The sequence below is a fragment of the Coptis chinensis genome, chromosome 3 (genome assembly GCF_015680905.1).
Source record: "Coptis chinensis isolate HL-2020 chromosome 3, ASM1568090v1, whole genome shotgun sequence".
Taxonomy (NCBI): Eukaryota; Viridiplantae; Streptophyta; class Magnoliopsida; order Ranunculales; family Ranunculaceae; genus Coptis; species Coptis chinensis.
Window position 1 is genome coordinate 54675419 of NC_141458.1, and position 22749 is coordinate 54698167.

General features: G+C 37.9%; 1 pseudogene; it reads right to left on the reverse strand.

The window, feature by feature from the left end:
* Window positions 1–1800: 1800 nt before the first annotated feature.
* Window positions 1801–20092, reverse strand: LOC147510052 (pentatricopeptide repeat-containing protein At4g20740-like; annotated as a pseudogene).
* Between the last annotated feature and the right edge of the window lie 2657 nt (window positions 20093–22749).

Consider the following 22749-nt stretch of genomic DNA (forward strand, 5'->3'; position numbering starts at 1 on the left):
AATAGCCGAGCTACTCGGGCTTGGCTCAGGCTCGACTCATTTAAGCTCAGCTCGGACTCGTTCATATAATATATGAGCAAAGCTTGAGCCTATATTAAAGCTCGTTTAAATAAACGAGTTGAGCCGAGCTTAGTGAAACTCGGCTCGATTAGCTCAAATTCCACCCCTATTTAAGGATACACGCAAGGCATTGGTTTGTTGTGCAAAAGTCTGAAATCTTAAGTCCAAGTCCTTAAGTCCGTAAGGTTTAAGTTCAAAGGTCCTTAAGTCATGAGCATACACAATTTTTTATTTTTTTAATTTTTAATTTTTTTAATTTTTGTATTTTATTGTGTTATTATTATTATTATTATTATTATTTTACATAACTAAAACAATTTCTATGTTTCGTACATTTGAAAGATAAAGGGTAGGTGTGAGGGTGACATAAAACTAGTGGTGGGGTTTAGAAGCGACCATCAGTAAACAAATTATATGTCAATATGACCATATGTTCAACTAGAATGCATGTTTCTTTGCAATTTCCTCTCACATTATGTCCTTGTTGCCTGACCTTGGAATCCTCAAGTTTTGTCTCCTAGCTATTCCCCGGCAGCGGCGCCATTAATCTATTAATAAAACAGCAGTCGGGTTTGTCATTTCGTTCACATTTCAATAAAATTGCAAAAGTTTATTTATAAACAAAAACTAATTCGAACACGTGATGTTTGTGAAAATGGATTTAGGTGAGAAAATAATGAAAATAAAAGAAAATAGACTTTGATTATAGAGATAGAAAATCCGTTTGAGTGAATCTTATCTTCATTAAAAGAGTTAGTCTCGAATTTTGATCCCTAATAATGACTATTCATCTCTGAACGAGCGTTATTAGCGTGTGGAATCGATTCAGAACCATATCTCTGGGTGAACTTATTCGATTCCTAATCGTTATAATTATTGAAACACCCTCCCTAACGAAGATAATCCTCACTCGGGAAGAGTTTCTGCTCTAAGATCAGAGAACTAAAGTGTTATTCTAATTAACATAAAATAAAACTGAATTAAAAATATTTTAATTAAAAACTGGAAATTAAATTCTTCATTATACTAGAAAAGCAGTAAACTACTCTACTCCTATGATTGAATGCTAACCATTCAATAAAAAAAACTAAAACTGGACCCTTCTATTTATAGTTTTTTTAACGGTCTAGATTCAATCCATCTAATCTAAATCTAATGGTTACAAATAAAATATAATATCTCAGGGAATATTCTAGAAATATTCTCTAGAATAGTAATGGGCTTGGACTAAATAGTAACAGACTTTGGCTTTATCTTCATATTCCAAACTGTACGACCATTTTTTGGAAGCTAGATACCGTTACGTAGAGTTTTCTGCGCTGATAATTTTAGTTGGTCAAATGCTTGAATAAGAGTTAGGAGACGGAAAATATCGCCGTTTGAAGTTTTCTCCTGACTTTCGGGCTGATTTAGGTCAATTTGACCAAGTTTTTTATTCGAAAATCTCTTCTTTAGCTGGCTTAGGGACTCAAGTTTGGATTCTTCAACTTGTTTCATGGTTCTTTGAGTCCATGAGCTTTGTTGGCAGTTTAGAGCTTTAAATGAGCTTATACTAAAGATTTCAAGTCCAAGCTTTATTCGGCTGTATTTCTTGCTAAAACGCAGGTTTTGTGTGTATTTTATCGTTGTATGTTGAAACCTGTGAAAACATGAAAATATAATTAATTTACATTTATTAAACACATAATTGACCCAAATGTAATGTCTCTACGGGGTTTAAAACACAATTTTTGATACTTATCATTTGCACTCTCTCATACTCGTAAATACCTTCCTTGATTCCTCCAAAGTCCCATTATCGCACATGTAAGAGATAACAGTTGAGTATATGAGATCATTCAAAGGGCATCCCTGTTCTATCATTTCATCTACTATATCAATAACTTTCTTAGCATCAGATGACCTACATGCATGGATGATGCTCAGGGTATATTTGAAATCCATTGGCCCACTTGTAACATTGCCAGAGCAGTCGCGTACTAGAGTAAGAGCTGCATCAATCTCTCCAAAGTTGCAGAACCCATAGACCAAAGATCTATAAGCAGAAACAGTTGGTACACACGATTTCTCTTTCATCTTATTATGGCATGGGCATTAATAATTAGTCCTTTCGGGGTTTTTATCCTTTTGAGTCCGCAGTCCAAAGTCCAAAGTTCGTAAATGTCTGATTAGTCAAGTTACCTTACTCACGTGGGTTGGTAGGATAGATCGAGTAAGGGATTTTCCATACCTTAGGGCTCGGCAAGGTTCACAACTGGATTTACACCTTTTAGTGAGTAGGATTTTAAGTTATTTATCTGGTTTAGGTAAATTAACAGTAATGCAAGTAACGAAAAATTACAACGATTTATTTCTACGTAAAATAAACAGGGATAGAGGTACAGGAAAAGGGTTAATCATAATCATGCAAAATCAATTTCCAAAGTTAGAGTACCATATCACTACAACTCTAATCCGTTTCGAGTTCATAGACAAACCCGAAACGGCATCGAGTATCGATCCCTAGTGAGATGCACTCATCTCTGAGCTCATCTCACTAGCATAAGGAGTTGAACTAACATTCCATCTCTGGAATATCATTTCAACTCCTGGTTTGATTCTACATCAGCTGGACAAACCTGAGGGCTAACGACCACCATAGGGTCTCGCACGAGACTTGACTAGGTCTCTTGCGAGACTGTTCTGGAGCATCAGCACTCCAAACTTGGCCAGACTCAATCATTTTGGGACGGGATGTATAATCTAAACCTAATTCCTAAGTAGTGATTCTGGAACATTAAATGACAATCTGATCCTCACATAATCATCATTAACCCTCCCCTTGGGAGGATTTTAGCTCATGGTCCTTGGATGATTGATTAATCTTGATGTATACAATAAATAAGTAAATGAAGAACAGGAATTTAACTTGAAGAAAAATGAATTTTATTAAAGTGAATACTTACAGTACTTGATACCACTTAAAATGAAAAGCTACTGAAGGAATGTAAACTACGGAAGGAAATATGCAAGAATGTAAAGTCCAAAGTTTACCTCTAGCCTCCCAGCAAATATATAGCCCCCTCACGTGAAGCCTTTTTAATGTTTTGTCTTTTTCCAATTACTAATAATCCAAACTTTGTATTAACAAAGTTTGTCTTTTCTTGTTTTAATTTGTTTTGTTTTTTTCTTCATTTGCAAACATTAAATCATGTATTAATTCTTGTTTTATCTTTTCTTTATTTGCAAGGTGGCACACAAGTGTCTTGCCACTTGTCGATGCATGATGACTCATCATGTCTTGTGGGCCCGCAGAGTGGGTCCACATGCTGTGTCAAGAGGCGGCTAGAATTTTGGCGTTTTTACAATTTTTTGTCTTTGCATAGAGCTCGTCGCCCTGGTTGTTTTGGTAGTTCACTTGCCGAAATCGGCGTCCAGGTTTGAAAGATGTGAGCTTCAGAAGTTTGCTGCCTTTTTACATATGGATCCATTCTGTACTGGTTTTGTCCCTTTGGAAACTTCGGCTCTAGTTAGGCTTTGTTGGGTTTCACTGGGGCTGAGTGGTAAGACTTTAAGTATGCACAGTATTCCCGTACCTTGATGCATGTTTTATCATTATATCAACATTAACTGCAAAAACCTGCAAAACTACAAAAATTTAATTATTTCATGATTATTAAACATATAATTAACAAAAATGCTATGTCCCTCGGAGTTTAGTATTACAGTTTTGGGTGCTTATCAAGCATGTAGCTTTGACGCCCCCAACTTCAACAAAACAAGGAATTACGTTACTATACGTAGACGAGTCAGGTATGTATTCAGAATCCTTCATTTCCTCAAAAAGAGATAATGCACCTTTCACATCCCCAATTTTGTGGAGTGCTTGAATAATGATGCTATAAATCGAAACGTTGCAAAACCCTTTGGCCAATAAGTTTTTAAGAGTTTCTAAAGCCTTGTATTCCCTCCATCCCTCCTTTACCTACCATGAATGAGAAGAAGTTGGAAAGATCATCAATGACATGTAGCCCAAACTTCCGTATTTGCTCAAGCAATTTGTAGATTTCATCCATTCTACTCTGCTCAGCATACAATGATAAAATGGGATTTACAGTGACAAAGTCTGGGCTAAGACCTTCTTGAACCGTGAACTAGAACAATTTGTAAGCCTTGCCAATCTTGTTTGCATTACAAAGACCTTCAATCAAATAATTAAATATGGAAAGATCAACACGATTCCCAGACGGCATGATATCGTTCAACAAATCACATGCTAACCCAATCTTCCCCTCGGCAACAAAAGCTTCAATTAGTTAACCATACACGGCCCTATCTATCAAATATTTCTTCTTCTTCATCTCCTTGAAAAGTTCATAGCAGCCCTTCTCAGCCACATGTCCCTTGCACAAAGCAGTTATTAACGTAGTGTTAAGCCATAGCATCTGGATGGACTCCATCCTTCAGCATTTCTTCCCAAATAGTTAAACATCCATCTAAATTCCCTTTAGCAATTAGAACCCGTATCATTGTTATATAAGCGAACACATCTGGCTTACACAAATTCTCCCTCATCCGACCCAAAAGCTCAAAAGCCTCATCAATCCTCCCTTCTCTGCACAACCCTTTTATCATAATCATAAAAGTAACACTCTCTTCAACCAACCCATCCTCTTTAAAATCTTCATAAACCACCATTGCCAAATCCAAATGATCCGTTTTCACAAGTGCATCCATAACTCTATTGTACAAAAATACTCTACGCTTAATCCCAAACTTCTTCATTTTCTCATAGACATAGTAAACCCTAAGCCCCCTACCAACATCCGAATGCATTCTAATAAATATCTCAAATTGTTTCTCAGTGGGTGGTTTTCCTTGCATGCTCATAAGTTTGGGCACTTGATCCGTAGCTTGAAAATAATCCGTCTGATTCAAACAATACGCAAACGCGTTATACGAAGCAAAATCATGTCGAAAACCCTTCAACTTACCTGCCCAATACAATATAAGTAAATGCATTACAGAAAACACATAATGTACTACTTTAATTCAATGCATTATACGAAACGAAATAATTTATAAACACTTACTAGCTCAATGGAAAAACTTGGAAGAGAGTCTAGGATCAGTTTGAACTTTAAGAACTTCAGTAACAAGTTTAGGAGTGACACGTCTAAGCTTATCTAAATCAGTTATAATAATAGGACACCAGTGTTTATGCTTTCAAAACAAATCACAAATGTATCTTGCGAGTGGGGAGAGAGATTGGGCAATGGAGAAGTATTTCTCTGATTGGGTTTTTGTTGGAACTATGGATTGAACTGAATTTGGGTCCCATTTGGTGAATTCAAAAGGCTTAGGAAATTTTTGTTTATGGGTTGATGATGGGTTAGGGTTTATGGTTTTGCTGTTTGAGAATAAACCGCCTTGAATTGTGGGCCAGTTTTGTGAGGGTTTACTGATTAGTATAATTTAATAAATGTAAAAACAGTGTTTGTACAGTACTAAATCATTCTAATCAATCAATAATAATACTCTCTAAAACAGTTGTTATATGGGAGTAATCATTTTCGATCCACTCTTGCTTGCACGTACTTGACACGAATTTATACTAATTAAACCTATTCACTAATGAGAGTAATCTTAGGCTATGTGATAAATGTAAAATGATTAGTCTACCTACGAAATGAATGATGAATTCACAATGTAAGTAAACTAAACTTAATACTTTTTACGTTCCTAATTTATCAAAGATTTCTACTCTCAATCCTATGAGATATAGTGGAGTAGATAAGTTCGTTCCACTCCTAGTGCTCTAGCATGGATGTTTTCTAATCTAACTAGTCGGTTTTAAGTCTATGAGAGTTTTACGAAGGGAATTATACTACGATGCAACTACCCACAAGATGCAACTAGTCGATTATCTAAATAATTATGGGAATGCTACGTTGATTCTATGATAAGGAGTTAGAGGGGGATTGATTCCACCTTAACTCAACTTAATCCACTAACGACGAATCGTCGTAATCCGAATTGAACTGCTTCGCAGAACAATTGGTTATTCCTAATCCCTAATTATACATGGCATTTCTACCAATTCATAACTAGCATGTGAACAATTAAACCCATTCTCATGGTGAACTAATCATTTCTAGAGTGGAATAGAAAATACGACGACTCTACGATAATCGGAATCAAGCTTTCATCAAGGCTTCACAACCCCCTCTAATGGAGGTTTTAGCCTTGAATCATTCCGCAATCATTTCCATTTAGATTAAAACTAAACATAATATAAAGCATTGAAATTTACTTAATTAAACAATAATGAAATCTAATTTAATGACTAAATTGAAATAAGGACATGAATTGAAATTAGATCTAGAATTGGAAATTACAAAAATTGAAATGGATAGAAATACTACTTTATTGATCTAATCCAATGAAGAACAAGATTCAAGGTTTAATCTAATGAAATGAATTAGATATTGAAACTACACTTAAGCAAAAACAATTAAATAAAACTAGATCTAGAAGCTATTTTAATGGCTACTTTCTATTCTAAGCTATCTACTATTATCTAACTACTATTGACTCCATTAACACTGAGTTAAGCTTTTGTTCTTATACATTCAGATCCAAAAATCGTGCATGGGCTTGGAGCCATGTTTTGGGCCAGAGAATCAGGCCCAAAACCCAATTCTTTCAGTCCAAAAAGGCCACTTAGATTGGGTCAAGGCTCGGACCATTGCAAAGCTCTTTCCGAGCCGGTCGTTTTGACATAAGGTAGGCCTCATTCCGAGGTCTGAGTCCAAAGATATGGCATTCGGAAGTTCTGCTGACTTTTGCTCCTTTATCTCGCTAAAGTGGCACATTTCTGCACATAATGGACTTTGAAGCCTGAAATGCATAAAAACGCGTAATCAGTATTAACTCTTACTTATTATTCACATAATTGGTCTAACAAGATGATTATTAAGGGGTTAAAACTACAGTTTTGGGCTCTTATCAAACCACCCCAAACAAAGATTTTGCTTGTCCTCAAGCAAAGATGAGAAATTAGAATAAGTGACCAAAATGGAGTTCTAACTACTCTCTTTATTTGAGTCGCGATTGCATTGACCATATGCAACAAGGCCTTAAACCACTAGGAATTCCCTAGTGGACCGAGTTATAGCCTCGTGAGAGTTTTCCGATGAAGGTACTCACAAACTTCATCTATACTACAACGACTAAGAAAATAAAACTATTGTTTCCTTATTCATGCTCAACTATCTATACATCTCTCTAGCAATTACATAAGAATAACCAGTCAAAACCCTAAGTTAATATATGCATAATAATCAATCATCTATAATAAACATATATACAATGAGTAGTACTATCAAATGTTTAGCAGGTTTGTTTCTGAGAACTTCGGAATAAGCGTCCTTAAGTAGGTTCTCACAATAATAGTCAAGAAACAACACTCTGATTTTTCCACTCAAGTTTAAGCTACTCCAATTAATGCGGTGGGCACACTTTACCTTACAATCTCAATGACAACAAGGAAGCCGGGGTCGATCAAACACATCTGCCACTTTACTATCACACTAACCTATTCCTAATTGAGCTAGAGGTCTTTATTAGGTGTTACGGGATTAGGAGATGGTTTAAGAAGGAAGGAAATGGATATTCTAAAGGACAAGTCCGAGATAATAGAGTCTTCATATCATGTAACTAGAGAAAACCTTGTTATTTACTTTTGCTTCTACAATTTGTTTCCATCCTTAGCCATATATATATATATATATATATATATATATATATATATATATATATATATATATATATATATATATTTTATTTTTTTTTTTTTTTTTTTTTGGCTTTTGACTCCTTTTATTCTATTTTTGGAGTTTTATTTTATTTCTTTTTTTTTCTTTTCCTTGGATGGAAACTTCTTTTCTTTTCAAAATAACTAACTAATTTTTGTTTTACACAGGGTTTTCTCTTCTTCTTTCTTCACTCATTTTATTCTCGGACTTATCTTCATTGGGTAGGTTGATTTATTATATATATATATATATATATATTTTTTTTTATTTTATTTTGTTTTTGTTTTTGTAACATGGGTAAAGGAATTGTGGTTTATGGAAGGGCTAATGAAAGGCTCGAGTGGCGAGTAGCGGAAAAAATAATTCATAGGTTTGAATTTCGGCTATATCGATCCAAAGAGCGCCTAAATTCTCACTTAGGATATGGTTTAGTGATCAAGCAAGTGGACGTGTGATTTCTCTATCCGATTTTACTTCTCCCTTGTGTCATTTCTCAAATGTTTCGGCTTCATATAAGGCTTTAGGCTATATTCTCACAGATTTTGTAGAATAAGTACTCTAGCCTAGATTTCAGAACTTATTGCTAACAATCATAGATACTCATGTAATATATTTATAGATAGATGCAAAGATTATTACCTACATTATTAACCTAAGTTTCTAACAATTATTCCGATGCAACAGCTATGTGAGACTTCTAGATTGTTAAAAGCATGGAGAAAGAAACAATACTAATATTCCTAAGTGTATAGCATAACTTATTTGTTTATATTTTTAAATTTTTGAAATTTTTAACTAGAAAACAAATGCATATTATATATTTATATCCTAGCAGATGTCTTAATTACACGTGTTTCTATGCCCCCCCCCCCCCAAACAAAAAGCATGATTTGTCCTCAAAGCATTGTAAATAAAGAGGGTAGGAAAAATACCATTGAAACACGTGAAATTTAGAAACATCTGCAAAACAAGGTTAGAACGTACTAATATAGGAAATAAAACCGACGCCTTGACTCTATAAGAGTTCCACCCATTATGGGGTTAACATAATTAAATTGCTTGGGACATAAGCGGACACTAACGAACTAAAACTTACCTCCACTCCCGTTGTTATTCGTCATCTTCGCCATCCTCTACTTCTATAAAGAAGTGAGGTTCCTTCGCGATCTGCCATGCTATGATAATTTGCCGGGCTTCACGCCATTTATCATCTATGGTTGCTAACCTATTAAGTGCCACTTTGGTCTGATGGGGTGTAGGGTGCAACTGGTGAGGTTGTATCCGCCACCCATGCCAAGTCATTGCAACGGAAAGATCGAATAATACTATTGGTGGGTCGCACCGTGTCTACCTTAATCCAATCCGTGAAACGTGTACAAAAAAGCAGGAAAGAAACATAGCATAATACGTTGAAATTAGAACAGGACATAAGAAGGTACTTATGCCTCATGGTATGGGCTCGTGCTAAACTAGACATCAAAGTCCCCGAAGGTCATAGAACCGGGCGCCCATTGGCTAAAGCAAGGAAAAAGCGGCAAGTGGCGTCATTCACGTAAGAAAAACGCCATTCCCTAAAATGTTTAGCATAATCCAAAACATAACAGTTCCTATGTTCATGGACAGGGCTACCAAAGGCAACGCGTTATAGTCCCCTTGGTCCTCAATACGGAAAATGCCCGCCCCATAAGCCTCGTGCAAAGACTCATAAGTATAGACATGCATATTATCGACCCAATAGCACCATGGGTTTTGTATCTCAAATAGGCATAGCAAGTCCAAGAACAAATGCTAGCAAGAACCTAGTAATTTCCATTGGTTCATCGTCAATGGTGATGGAGAACACTTGTTCTCCATCCGGTCTCTCAAAGAAAATGCAGTTATTATAAAAATAAGATGCAAGTGCTGGAGAATAAAGTTCAGCCGGTCTTACCATAAGAGGTTCCCAGCCAACGTATGTGATCACCTCGCGAAACCAAGCACCGTAAGTAGTGCTTTGGAACAAATCTTCGAAAGACTGTTCCGGTATTATTATGGGAGATGTCATCTCAAAACTACGCTCGAATAGTTGAAAAACGACCGGCAATAACGCTGTGGCGAAAAACTGGAATTTTTCTGGTCCGGAGAAGTCGGTATGCTGGCGCCAGCTTGTATTTTAGAATTCCAAGAACTTAGCGGGTCACGCTGACTTGATGCTGGGCCTCGAAAGCAAATTTTTCTCGTGTAGAAGTGTAGGCGCCAACCTAACTAGAAGCGGCGGCTCCCGAAAGTTGCGATTTTGTGAAAATGGAGATCTAAACGTGGGAATCGCGGGTGTGAAGGGTGAGTGATGGGGTTTAGGTGTAGTGTGAGTTGTGAGGGTAGATTGTATCAAGTTTATATAGGTTTAAAGTTGCTAGAATGGATCGGAAAGTTGCCAAAACTAATTACGGCAGGTTTTGAAATCCTAAAATTTCCAAACTCGAAAACGGAAACAACTCATATCCTGGATTCTGATTCAAACCCAGTATCTCTTATTTGGATTTTATGATTGAATGTACCTATTTAATCTAGATTTCATCCTACAATGATTCTCAATCATAGATAGGCCTAAACTCCATATTTTCACCTTTACTCGCGCAGAAATTCTAACACTAGGGTTTTATAAAAATACGACTTTGAATGATAAAACCACCCCCAAACAAGTTGGGAAGGTGGGATCAATATGAAACAAGCACACATACTGAAAATAACCCCTTATATTATAATTTTCATTCGGAGGTCCTTTCACTTACAAAATTCAAATTACGAGAATAAAAATTACATTACAATAAAAACAACAAAAATAAATAAAACAACAACTTATAAAACAAAAATAACTACGACAATCACTCCATATCCTCTCTAAACACCTCGCCAAGGTGGCCGAGGGGCCTGATCTCTAGTGGTGGCTCTGGGCTCCGGAAGGTCAAAGCAGTGATCGTCCTTCGTCGACGACGCCATGTCGTGAGCTGTGTCCTCGAGGCGAGTCCCAGATGAGGTGGGAAGCGTGCTAGCATATCCACTCTAAACCGGCGCTGGCTTCCATCTCAGACCCTTTGCTCCCATCTCTCATCCTCCCTCCAGGTGCGGATCTCGGTTGTGATGAATAGTCGCCATCGAAGTCCGGAGGTCTGTCTGATAGTGTTTAGTGAACGCGTGCCCCTATGAAGCATAGCCATGCGTTCGCATCGTACCCAACACCTCTGAAGGCATCTGCATCAAAGCGGGTCACATCCTCCTCATCCTCGGAGGCATCCTCATCCTCCTCCTCTTCATTCCCAGCCCCACCATCCTCTTCTTCTTCCTCTCTATCCTCCGCCCTCCTCCAAACTTGTTGGACACACTCCCTATAGATACAGCGTGTTCGGTGCGGGGGTAATGTAAATCCTCCGGGACGCCGGAGCTCGCTTTCATCTTCAAAGATGATCTTGGTGATTAACGCGGGAAGAGGTGTCAAAGACCTTCCGACCCCCTAATCATGCTTCAAGAAAAACTCCGGGATACAGAAATCGTACTTCGCTCTGGAGTATCCATAGGACGTGGAGGCAGTCGGACCGATGTCGGCCGACCTTGTCCTTCCCTAGGACATTCCGACCCAATCCATCTGGGCATGTAGCCCACCGGTTGGTCCCGGGATGCTGGCGAACACAATGGGAGTTTGTATTGTAGCTCCCATTGATGATGATGCGCCCATCAATGGCTCCACCCCGTCAAACTGGGGCTCCTGTAAGGTGGCCTCCAGATGGATTCTAGGCGGAATGCCTAGAATCTCAGCCAACAGCCCAGTAGTCAACTCCCTTCTCTTCTTCCTTACCATCACAAAAATCCTACTCCCCTCCAACTCCCTGGTGTTGTAGAAACGTCGGACCAAGTCTTCGTGGTAGAAGGCTTCGGTCGAGTACCAGAGACTATTCCAGTCTCTACTAGCCATTTCGTCACCGTGAAAACGGTAGCGAAAATGGTCCCGATGAAAAACTTGCTCCGGTATAATTCGGCGTTGAGCCATCTAGTGTTTGGAATGGAGTGAGGGTTTAAATATGATGTGGTGGTGGTGGTTTAGCTTGACCGACTGAAAGAACAGTGGTGGTGGCGGTGTGGTGGCGCAGCACCAATTTTTTGATTTTTTTGGTGGTTTTTCTTGGGTTAAATTGGTGGAGTTTGTTTTGATTGGTGTTTGAAGTCGATTGGGGTTGGGATTTGATTTTTGGCGTGGGTTGTTTTTAGTTTTCTTTTTATTTTGATTTTTGTTTTAGGTTTAAGCTTTAAGCTTGGTGTTAATGGCGGTGGAAGATGAAAAAAAACGATGAAACTGTTTCGTGAGAATGTAAGAGAGCGGCTAAGCCTCTCCATGGGCTGGTTGGGCCCCCAAGCCCAAAATCGAAATTTTGATTTTTTTCGATTTTTTCGCGAATTTCAAATCAAAATTCCCGCCGTTACATGTCCGATTTTTGCGAATGAGATATGGAAATGATCAGGAGAGAATTTCCTATCCAATGTTCCATAAAACACTCTATTCTGACTTCGGGTGACATACGAGATAGTGGAAAACGCCTCGAAGTGCGTGCATGACGTAAGTTATGCGAACGAATCAACTCTAAATTAATAGCTCATGTCAATCCGAATCGTAATACAATAAAACGGCCTAAGCAACTCTAATGGGACATAAAACATTTTAGTACGGAAACACGAACACCCCACCCCCAAACAAATTTTTTACAACGAAGCTTAGAAAATTTGTTTTTAGCAGTGGGTCTTTTAAAGTCAGATTCCCGAGACTTCCTAGATTACTATGTTTATTTTATTATTTTATTTTTTATTTTAGTTTTAGAAGGAAAAACAATAACCAATAAAGACATAATTCACACCATAGAGAAACATGACTAAAAAATCCGAGAAAAACATGCAAGAGTGGAAAACGTGAACTATGTGAACCGTGGACTTAGGATCCGGTACTTACAGCCACACACTCCATAGGGAGGGCCCGGTTACCTTAATGGTGCACTCACCAATATATTAAAGTGAAAGGAAGTGCACCAAACACAGAAATTGAGTCGCTTTATAGTCGATACTTTCGAGACTTTATCTAAAACATATGTATGAACATCGCGCAGTTGATCATATATCAACAACCGAAATAGTTGTGGATCATTCCATAAATAAATATCACAGAAAACATATCCAAACACAATGAAACACCAAGATTCCCTATGACTCAACCTAGTGAAATGAAAGCGAAGTCGGATAACCCTATTGTGTAACCTATCATGCACCTTCTTTTTAATTTTTGAATGAGTGGGTGTTTTAGTAGATAAGTGTGGAAAAATGAATGGTTGTGGAGAATATGGTGGATATGGATAAGTTGTAGAAAAGACAGCCTGTACACCGAGGATGTGTTTTTAGCAACAACTCATTCATTGTGTGTGTAGGACCGCCTCAATTCTGAAAATGAAGGTGTCAAGTAGTTTGTCCTTCAAGTATCCGTTTGCTAGGAGGATTTAAAAATTATGAAGCCGCAGGTGAAACAAAAGGATCGAAAGCAAACTCGAGATTCCTTTGAAAGGGTGGAAGGAGGGGAATCGAGGTGGATGTTGTGCAAGTTAGTTCTTGATAGGGTGAATTATCACCTACTTTCGAAGAAACTCATCAAATTCCTCATCAAGATTGGTCTTATCCACATTACTATGGTAGTCCTCTACATCTTTGAGAAAGTCATCTATCCCGGCCCTCATCACTAATATGTGTATTGACTAGTGTAGGAATGGAAATGTTGGAGTCCGACTTTCCAAAGGAAAGAATGTTTGGCATATGATTATCGAGGAACGCGTGTTGTTGAAATAATCTCGAGCAAAGCTCGATCATGCTAACCTCTCCATCCATAGGCGAATCGGGTAACTGTGTCCTTGTTTTAAAAACATTGACTTCAACAACAAGATGGCCAAAAGACATGGACATTGAACCATCACGGCAATTAATGAGCGCATTGGCGGTTGCCAAGAAAGGACGCCTAAAATGATCGAACAGATTCGTTAGCGACTTCGTATCGAGGACTACAAAATCAGCCTGATAGTAGAAATCCTGAACTTTTACCCGGCACATTTTCGACCGCACCCTTAGGGTACTTAATAGACCGATCGCCTAATTGCAACGCCATTTTAGTGGGTTGCATTTTGTCTAGACCTATTTGTCTATACAAATAAAATGGGAGTAAGTTAACACTAGCCCCGTGTCTAATAACGCTGTGGTCGATAGGAATCTCCTAAGGTGCATTGTACAATGGGGCGACCGGGGGTCCTTGTACTTAACAATTCCATTATGTTCAGATAAGGTTGGGAATTGTTCCGTTAAAAAGCGTCTTTTGGTATATTTGTCTTTACGCCTGGTAGTACACAATTCCTTAAGAAACTTAGCATGGTGTGGTAGCTTTTTATAGCTTCGAGGAAAGGAAGGTTTATAGTTAGATTCTTGAAAACGTCCCTAATCTCCTCGTAATTTGTATCCCTAGTTAACATGGCTAATTTTTGTGGAAACGGTGGTTTTACGTCTATTTAGCAATGGTATCACTGGATGTTTAACCGTGGCTTTATGTTTCTTAGGTTGTGTTGTAATCGGTACCTCTACAGTGGTAGGCTCTTCAGTTTCTATTTAGGTATCTAGTAAAATAGTAGGTGTAGGGGTTATCGGTGGGGAAACTATAGGCATAGTTACCTTGTTATCAACCACTCTGCCGAGAACGGAGAGTGGTGATGGCATTTATCTCACCTACATTTTCATATTCATTACTAGTATTATCGGTGACCTCAAAGGTTTGTGTTTGTTGTTTTAGGATTAGGTATTGCGTTACTGAAAACACACCTTTGGGTTGGGCTTTATCTTGAGCCAACCGTTGGGTTAAATTATTAACAGTTGTAGAGGTTTGTTGGTTAGATTGAGCCATGGTTTGGAAAAGTTTTTGGCTCACTTGTATGAAGGTGTCAAGACGATCCGGTTGGGTGGGTGTAGTGTTCACGGGTGGTGTTACTGGAACTATTTCCCGTGAATTATTTATTAGTGGATTTTGATAGTTATTATTTACCTAACGATACCTCTATTAGCATTATAATTATTATAATTACCTTGACCTTGTGCTTGACCTTGTCGAGGTTGCACTTGGTTGTTATAATTATTAAAATTACCCTGACCCTGTCCTTGTCGTAGTGGAGCTTGGTTAAAGCTGTGCGTTGGCCTAACATATTGATTATTGTACCGCGAGGTGTGACTTGTTGGTTATTCCTCCAACCGAAGTTGGGATTTTGTCTCCAAGGGTGTTAGGTTCATTATTAATGGAACAAGCCCTGTTCATAGGCTATAGACCGATGGGAGTCGGGATGCTCAGGACTCCAACAGAAACTACATGGGTTTGAATTTACATTCATAACGGGGATTGGCTTTTGTTGTACAGAAATGGCATCTACCTTTTTAGTGAGGGATTCAATTAGAGTTTTAAGCTCAGGATCTGATTTAACCTCAAACATACTGGTAGCCTTAACTGTGGAAGAAGAACTAGCGGAGCGGGGGATATCATCACTACCCCCCCAGCCAATTGTTATTTCGCTTAGTTTGATCCTCTAAAAATTTATAAGCCTCCGAGGCTCCTTTACTTAAGAAACTACCCCCATTCATTATGTCAAGGACTTCTTTATGGTGATGTTGAAGTCCTTTGAAAAAGGCACGAACTAACGTGTCTTTTGCTAAGTTATGGTGTGGACACTCTATAAGCAGATCGGTGAAACGATTCCAAGCCTCTGAAAATGATTCATGAGGATTTTGTCGAAAGAAATGAATCTTGGAAAGCATCTCATCCGTCTTTTAGGGGTGGGTAAAAATGTTCCATAAACAAATTTGAACAAGTTTAGCCCACGAGTCCAGAATTAGGCTGGGCAAGCGAACAAGACGCCACCTTATCGGGCTAAGGTGAAAGGGAATACCCTTAATTTAATTTGTTCAACCAACCGTAGGATGGTGGAATGTTGTTAGGACTTGTTCAATCCTACGATTTGGTAAAGGTTTTTCATGGTCTAAACCATGAAAAGCGGGTAACAAATTAAAAATATTTGGAGGGATTCTCAAATCCCGGTGGATCTGGTCTGCTAGAACGATGCAAGATTTGGGGCTATCGCCAAGGCTTTGTAGAAGTCCGAGAGGAGTCTCTTTTCTTCCCCATTATATCGGTGGTGTGTGTGGAATAGTAGCTAGAGGTGTAGTTTGTGGTATACTAGATAGACTTGTTTGTTGATGTTGTTGTGTATTTACGTTAAGTGTTTTTGTTCGCCGGACCTTAATCTCATGCAAGACTAAGTCGAGCTTAACTAAACATGCAACACTCCAAACAATTCGATGTACTAGTATAAACCTCTAACGAGAGATGCGAGGTGTGGAAGAAAGGAATACCTGATTGCGTCCTTGCTTGCTTCGCTTATGAATAGCGTCTTGTGGTGCGCTGTTCAGTGTATATATAAGAGAATAGAACACCGAAAAACTTGACAACTCGGTTCGAATCAAACCGGGAACCGAAATTTCAAATTTAAGATCTTATCTTATATCTTATCTTGGGCAAAGGGTCAAAAGTCGAGATTCCAAGAACTTAAGCGGTGTCTCTTTCTTTGAAGCGGTGTATTGATCAAAATCCAAGAACTTAGCGGGTCGCGCTCTCTTTGAAGCTGGCGCTTCGATTGTATTGATCAAATTCCAAAGAACTTAGCGAATTGGTCGCTCTCTTTGGCGTGGCGTGCTTTCGATGTATTTCCTCGCGAATTTTTCCAAAACTGAAACGGCAACCCACGGTATGAATCAAACAAGGGTGGGTGGGTGAAATGGGACTTAAAAATGACTAATTCTATTATGAAAACAATGCTAAAGTGCAACTAAGATGGCAGCGGCGCCATTTGATAAATGTAAAATGAATAGTCTACCTATGAAATGAATGATGAATTCACAACGTAAGTAAACTAAACTTAATACTTTTTACGTTCCTAATTTATCAAAGATTTCTACTCTCAATCCTATGAGATATAGTGGAGTAGATAAGTTCGTTCCACTCCTAGTGCTCTAGCATGGATGTTTTCTAATCTAACTAGTCGGTTTTAAGTCTATGAGAGTTTTACGAAGGGAATTATACTACGATGCAACTACCCACAAGATGCAACTAGTCGATTATCTAAATAATTATGGGAATGCTACGTTGATTCTATGATAAGGAGTTAGAGGGGATTGATTCCACCTTAACTCAACTCCTAATCCACTAACGACGAATCGTCAGAATAAGTAATCGAATGAAGCTGCTTAATGAAACAATTGGTTATTCCTAATCCCTAATTATACATGGCATTTCTACCAATTCATAACTAGCATGTGAACAATTAAACCCATTCTCATGGTGAACTAATCATTTCTAGAGTGGAATAGAAAATTATTTAACTCTACGATAATCGAATCAAGCTTTCATCAAGGCTTCACACCCCCTCTAATGGAGGTTTTAGCCTTGAATCATTCATAATCATTTCCATTTAGATTAAAACTAAACATAATATAAAGCATTGAAATTTACTTAATTAAACAATAATGAAATCTAATTTAATGACTAAATTGAAATAAGGACATGAATTGAAATTAGATCTAGAATTGGAAATTACAAAAATCGAAATGGATAGAAATACTACTTTATTGATCTAATCCAATGAAGAACAAGATTCAAGGTTTAATCTAATGAAATGAATTAGATATTGAAACTACACTTAAGCAAAAACAATTAAATAAAACTAGATCTAGAAGCTATTTTAATGGCTACTTTCTATTCTAAGCTATCTACTATTATCTAACTACTATTGACTCCATTAACACTGAGTTAAGCTTTTGTTCTTATACATTCAGATCCAAAATCGTGCATGGGCTTGGAGCCATGTTTTGGGCCGAATCGGGCCCAAAACCCAATTCTTTCAGTCCAAAAAGGCCTCTTCAGCTGCAGTTGGCTTCCACAGACTTTTCGTCCACTTCTGCTCCTCTGATTGGGTCAAGGCTTGGACCATTGCAAAGCTCTTTCCGAGTCGGTCGTTTTGACATAAGGTAGGCCTCATTCGAGGTCCGAGTCCAAAGATATGGCATTCGAAGTTCTGCTGACTTTTGCTCCTTTATCTCGCTAAAGTGGCACATTTCTCGCACATAATGGACTTTGAAGCCCTGAAATGCATAAAACGCGTAATCGGTATTAACTCTTACTTATTATTCACATAATTGGTCTAACAGTATGATTATTAAGGGGTTAAAACTACAGTTTTGGGCTCTTATCACTATGCAAATAGTAAATTATAATACTAAAACAATGATTTTAAAGTGATGAGACAAGGATATAGAGAGGGGTAATCAACCACACAATTCGATTTACTATTAGGTTAGTTATCGGATTGGTTATTGATCCCTAATGAACACCAAGTCATCTCTGATTATGGCTTCATTAGGATGAGAGTTTAGCTCCACCACAAATCTATTTGATGGTGGCTCTAATCTCTAGTTCAACTCTTATGATTTTTATCTCTAAATAATCATAAGAATCAAACTTGAAACGCTAACAAAATAATAACTATACTAACTAGTTATCATCCTCACGTAGCTTCATAAACCCCCTCTAATAGAGGTTTAGCCTTGTCTCATCGTATTTTCTATACTAAAATAATGAAACAAAGACATAATAATAAAATGAATCGAATTTAACTAAAGCTTTTATTGAGAGGTATTAATGGTGGCTACAAACCCTAATTCTAAACTATACTAAACTAAAGAAAGGGGGAGAGAGAGAGAGACCTAATTTAAAACTAAACTATAATAATGTAGGAGTTGCCATATTTTGTTTAGCATTAACCTGCTTTATATAGGAGAGGGTTACATTTTTGTGCATGGGTCTGAAGGCTAGACTTTGGGCCTCTACTGTGAGCCCAAAGTCCATTAGGTTAAGACTAAAGGGGCCAATTCTGCTAGAAATTATTTTAGTGCCTTTTTCATCCACTTTTGTAGCACTTATTGAGGCGAGGCTGGGTCCATTGGCAAGTTTATTTTGAGCTGGTCGTTTTGACATAAAGTAGGCTCAATTCCGAGGCCGGAGTCCAAAGATATTCCCTTTTGAAGTTCTGATGGTTTTTGTTCTTTTACTACCCGAATTGACTTTGAATGGGATTGAAAAACTTTTTCTTCTTGATTCTTGGGCTTTAAACATAGAACTCTTCTAGTAATCATCTTGACTCATTTTCCATACAAAATGACATCTTTAAGCACATAAACAACTTCAAGACCTGAAATATACAAAAACACGTAAACATTACTAACTCTTATTTATTATAAACATAATTGGTCTAAATAGAATACTATGAAAGGGATTAAACTATACTTTTAGGTGCTTATCATTTACGATTACCGTAGTAGAAGTAGAGCCTGTTAGTGGTGGAGGTTTCAAGCTTAGGTGGCATTTAGTGATTGGTTTGTTTGTGTGTGTTAAGTTTCTCAACTTTCATAATTAGTTGTTCACTTGTTCTTCCGCACACCTGGTGTCTGCTTCGTCCATTACAAATGGGCCGAAGCCCAAAGTTGATCTTAACATTTTGTACTAAAAGCCCAAGAGATTGCACAAGTGACCCTTACAATTTTGATTCGAGCACAAAGAAGTTTAACCCTGACAATACCAAACCGGCTGTTTTTTTCTTCATGTGGTTGATAAGTAGTTCCTCATAAACGATCAAATTTGTTTATGTTAAAAGCTTGCGCTCTCTCATACTCGTAAATACCTTCCTTGCCTCCTCCAAAGTCCCATTATCGCACATCCCAGAGATAACAACCGAGTATATGAGATCATTCAGAGGGCATCCCTTTTCCATCATTTCATCTACTATATCAATAACTTTCTTAGCATCACAGGACCTACATGCATGGATGATGCTCAGGGTATATTTGAAATCCATTGGCCCAATTGTAACATTGCCCAAGCAGTCGCGTACTAGATTAAGAGCTACATCAATCTTTCCATTCTTGCAGAGCCCATAGACCAAATAGCTATAAGCAAAAATAGTTGATACCCATGATTTCTCTTTCATCTTATTATAGTATGAGCATGAAGCTTTGACGTCCCCCACATCAACAAAACAAGGAATTATGTTACTGTACGTAGACGAGTCAGGTATGTATTCAGAATCTTTCATTTCCTCGAAAGAGTTAATGCACCTTTCATACCCCCATTTTTGTGGAGTGCTTGGATAATGATGCTATAAATCGAAACATTGCAAAACCCTCTGGCCGACCTTCAAATATATATATATATATATATATATATATATATATATAGGGGTAGGTTCCGTTTACAACACTTTTTATACAACGTTTTATACAATACCCCCCACCGGACCCTTCAAGATGTTTTAAGGGCTAATTTTTTGTGGATAAGATGTTATCACCATGGATATGACCTCCATAAAAAATCGGGTCCTTTGAACATTTCTAAGTTTGCCAAAAAATGGTTACAAAATCGATATTTCTGAACCGTAGATAAAAATTCATAGGTTGAGAGCAATTTTTCTCATCGTTAGGAGTTTTCAAATGAGTTGAATTTTTGTGGAGATGATCTCCATGGTGTGAATATCATATCTATAAGGAATCAATGCTTAATTCATATTTTCAAGGGGTATTGTATAAAAACGTTGTATAAAAAGTGTTATAAAAGCGAAACCTACCCCATATATATATATATATATGGGGTAGGTTATATATATATATATATATATATATATATATATATATATATATATATATATATATATATATATATATATATATATATATATTGTTGGGTTAGCGAGGTTTTTAGAGAGGCCCCCTACCCCTTTTCAAAAAAATAAATAAAAGTTTGTTACATCCTTACATATTGCTTACCACTAGCATCATCATAGATAATTTTCTTTACATTTTCTGAAAATAAACTAGAAACTAACTCTATGTAACTAACAGTAGGAATATTACTAGCCAGTGCATCTGCCAGTTTATTAGTCTCCCTGTATTCATGGGTGTAAAGGTTCTAATTGGGCGAACCTTACGTGTGTAGGAAATTTGGGGAGAATGATGTTGTGACTAAGTTCGAAGGATCGAACTGCCTACGTATCCAGTTCTCTGACGAACTGGAATCAAGTCGAACGTAGTTCATTGTTTGGATTCTATGATCGAATGATCGATGGTGAACGGAGAAGATGGAAAGTGGAGAAGAAGCATAAAATTATCCTCCCCTTGTTTGAGAGTGGAAAGGAAATATATAGAATCCTCTCCCCCTTTGGTGCTCTATTGGTTAATGACATTTAGTATTGCATTGATGCACATATTAATGTTAATTTTGTAACCATAACTCATGACTCTTGAGATGACCAATTGTAACGATCCACTAAGTTAGTCTTAAGATATGATCAGACACGTGTCACAAATATATTGATGAAAATATATATGTCCCTCACAATGGGTTATACTGAAATGCCCAAGTACTTCCTTCATATTTGGAATGCTTCGGATCATCTTCTCTGCTTCCCATGGATGCTTGCTAGGGCCATACTAGTCCTGGCAAGTGAGGGATAAAGAAACGAGTAGGAATCATTATCGACCACTTGCCAATGTTTAGGGGTATGGGTTTAACGTCACAGTACACATGCATTGAACTTCTGGGCTTCGATGCTCGTCGAGGAGTGCCACCGTTTCTGCAGGCTGTAGCCATTTCAATTTGAAGTTCACGAAGTTTGGTCGTCCGCATCTCCATGGGCCTTACTTCAATCATAACCTTCTCATACTTGAGAGTGGAAAGGAAATATATAGAATTCTCTCCCCCTTCCCCTTTGGTGCTCCATTGGTTAATGACATTTAGTATTGAATTGATGCACGTATTAATAATCATTTTGTAACTATTTGGTAACTCATCATGACTCTTGAGATGACCAATTGTAATGATCCACTAAGTTAGTCTCAAGATATGATCAATGGCATTGACATGTGTCACAAATATATTGATGACAATATATGTCCCTCACACAGCCCCCTCTCGTTAGGTCGTGCTTTCTTAAGAACGATCTGACGAGAGAAATAGTTTGACACGTGTCCAAGTGGAACAGTTGTGTTCTGCTGGTTTTATATCTGTCTCGTCTCTTGAAAATGTCGAAATGGATTGTAGCTCGAGAGAGCATTAGAGCTCGTGTGAGCGTTCTACTTTAGTGAGTATTTCACACTTAGTTGGTCCTAGAAGTATTGGTCCTCAACTTAGTGAAAAGTTTAGCTTGAGAGAGCATTTTTGAGCTCGTGAGAGCGTTCTACTCAAGTGAGCATTCTGCTCGAGTGAGCATAGGTTGAGGGACCACTTAGTGCTTATGTAAGCATTTTGCTCGAGTAAGCGTAGGTCGAGGGACCTTTTATCATTTATATAAGCATTCTGCTCTAATAGGTCAAGGGACCTTTTAGTGCTTATGGAAGCATTCTGCTTGAGTGAGCGTAGGTCAAGAGACCTTTTATTGCTTATGTAAGCGAATTGCTCCAGTAGGTCAAGGGACCTTTTAGCACTTATGGAAACGTTCTGCTCGAGTGAGCGTAGGTCACGACCTTTCGTGCTTAAGTAAGCGATCTGCTCTAGTAGGTCAAGGGACCTTTTAGCGCTTATGGAAGTGTTCTACTCGAGTGAGCATAGGTCAAGGGACCCTTCATGCTTAAGTAAGCGTTCTGCACTAAGTCAGTCCTAGAAGTATATATCCCCAACTAGTGAGAAGTGGTGACGCTATGTAGCGTTTGTGCTCGAGTGAGCATCGTGACCCGAGTGAGTCTGCCTGCTCTAGTGAGC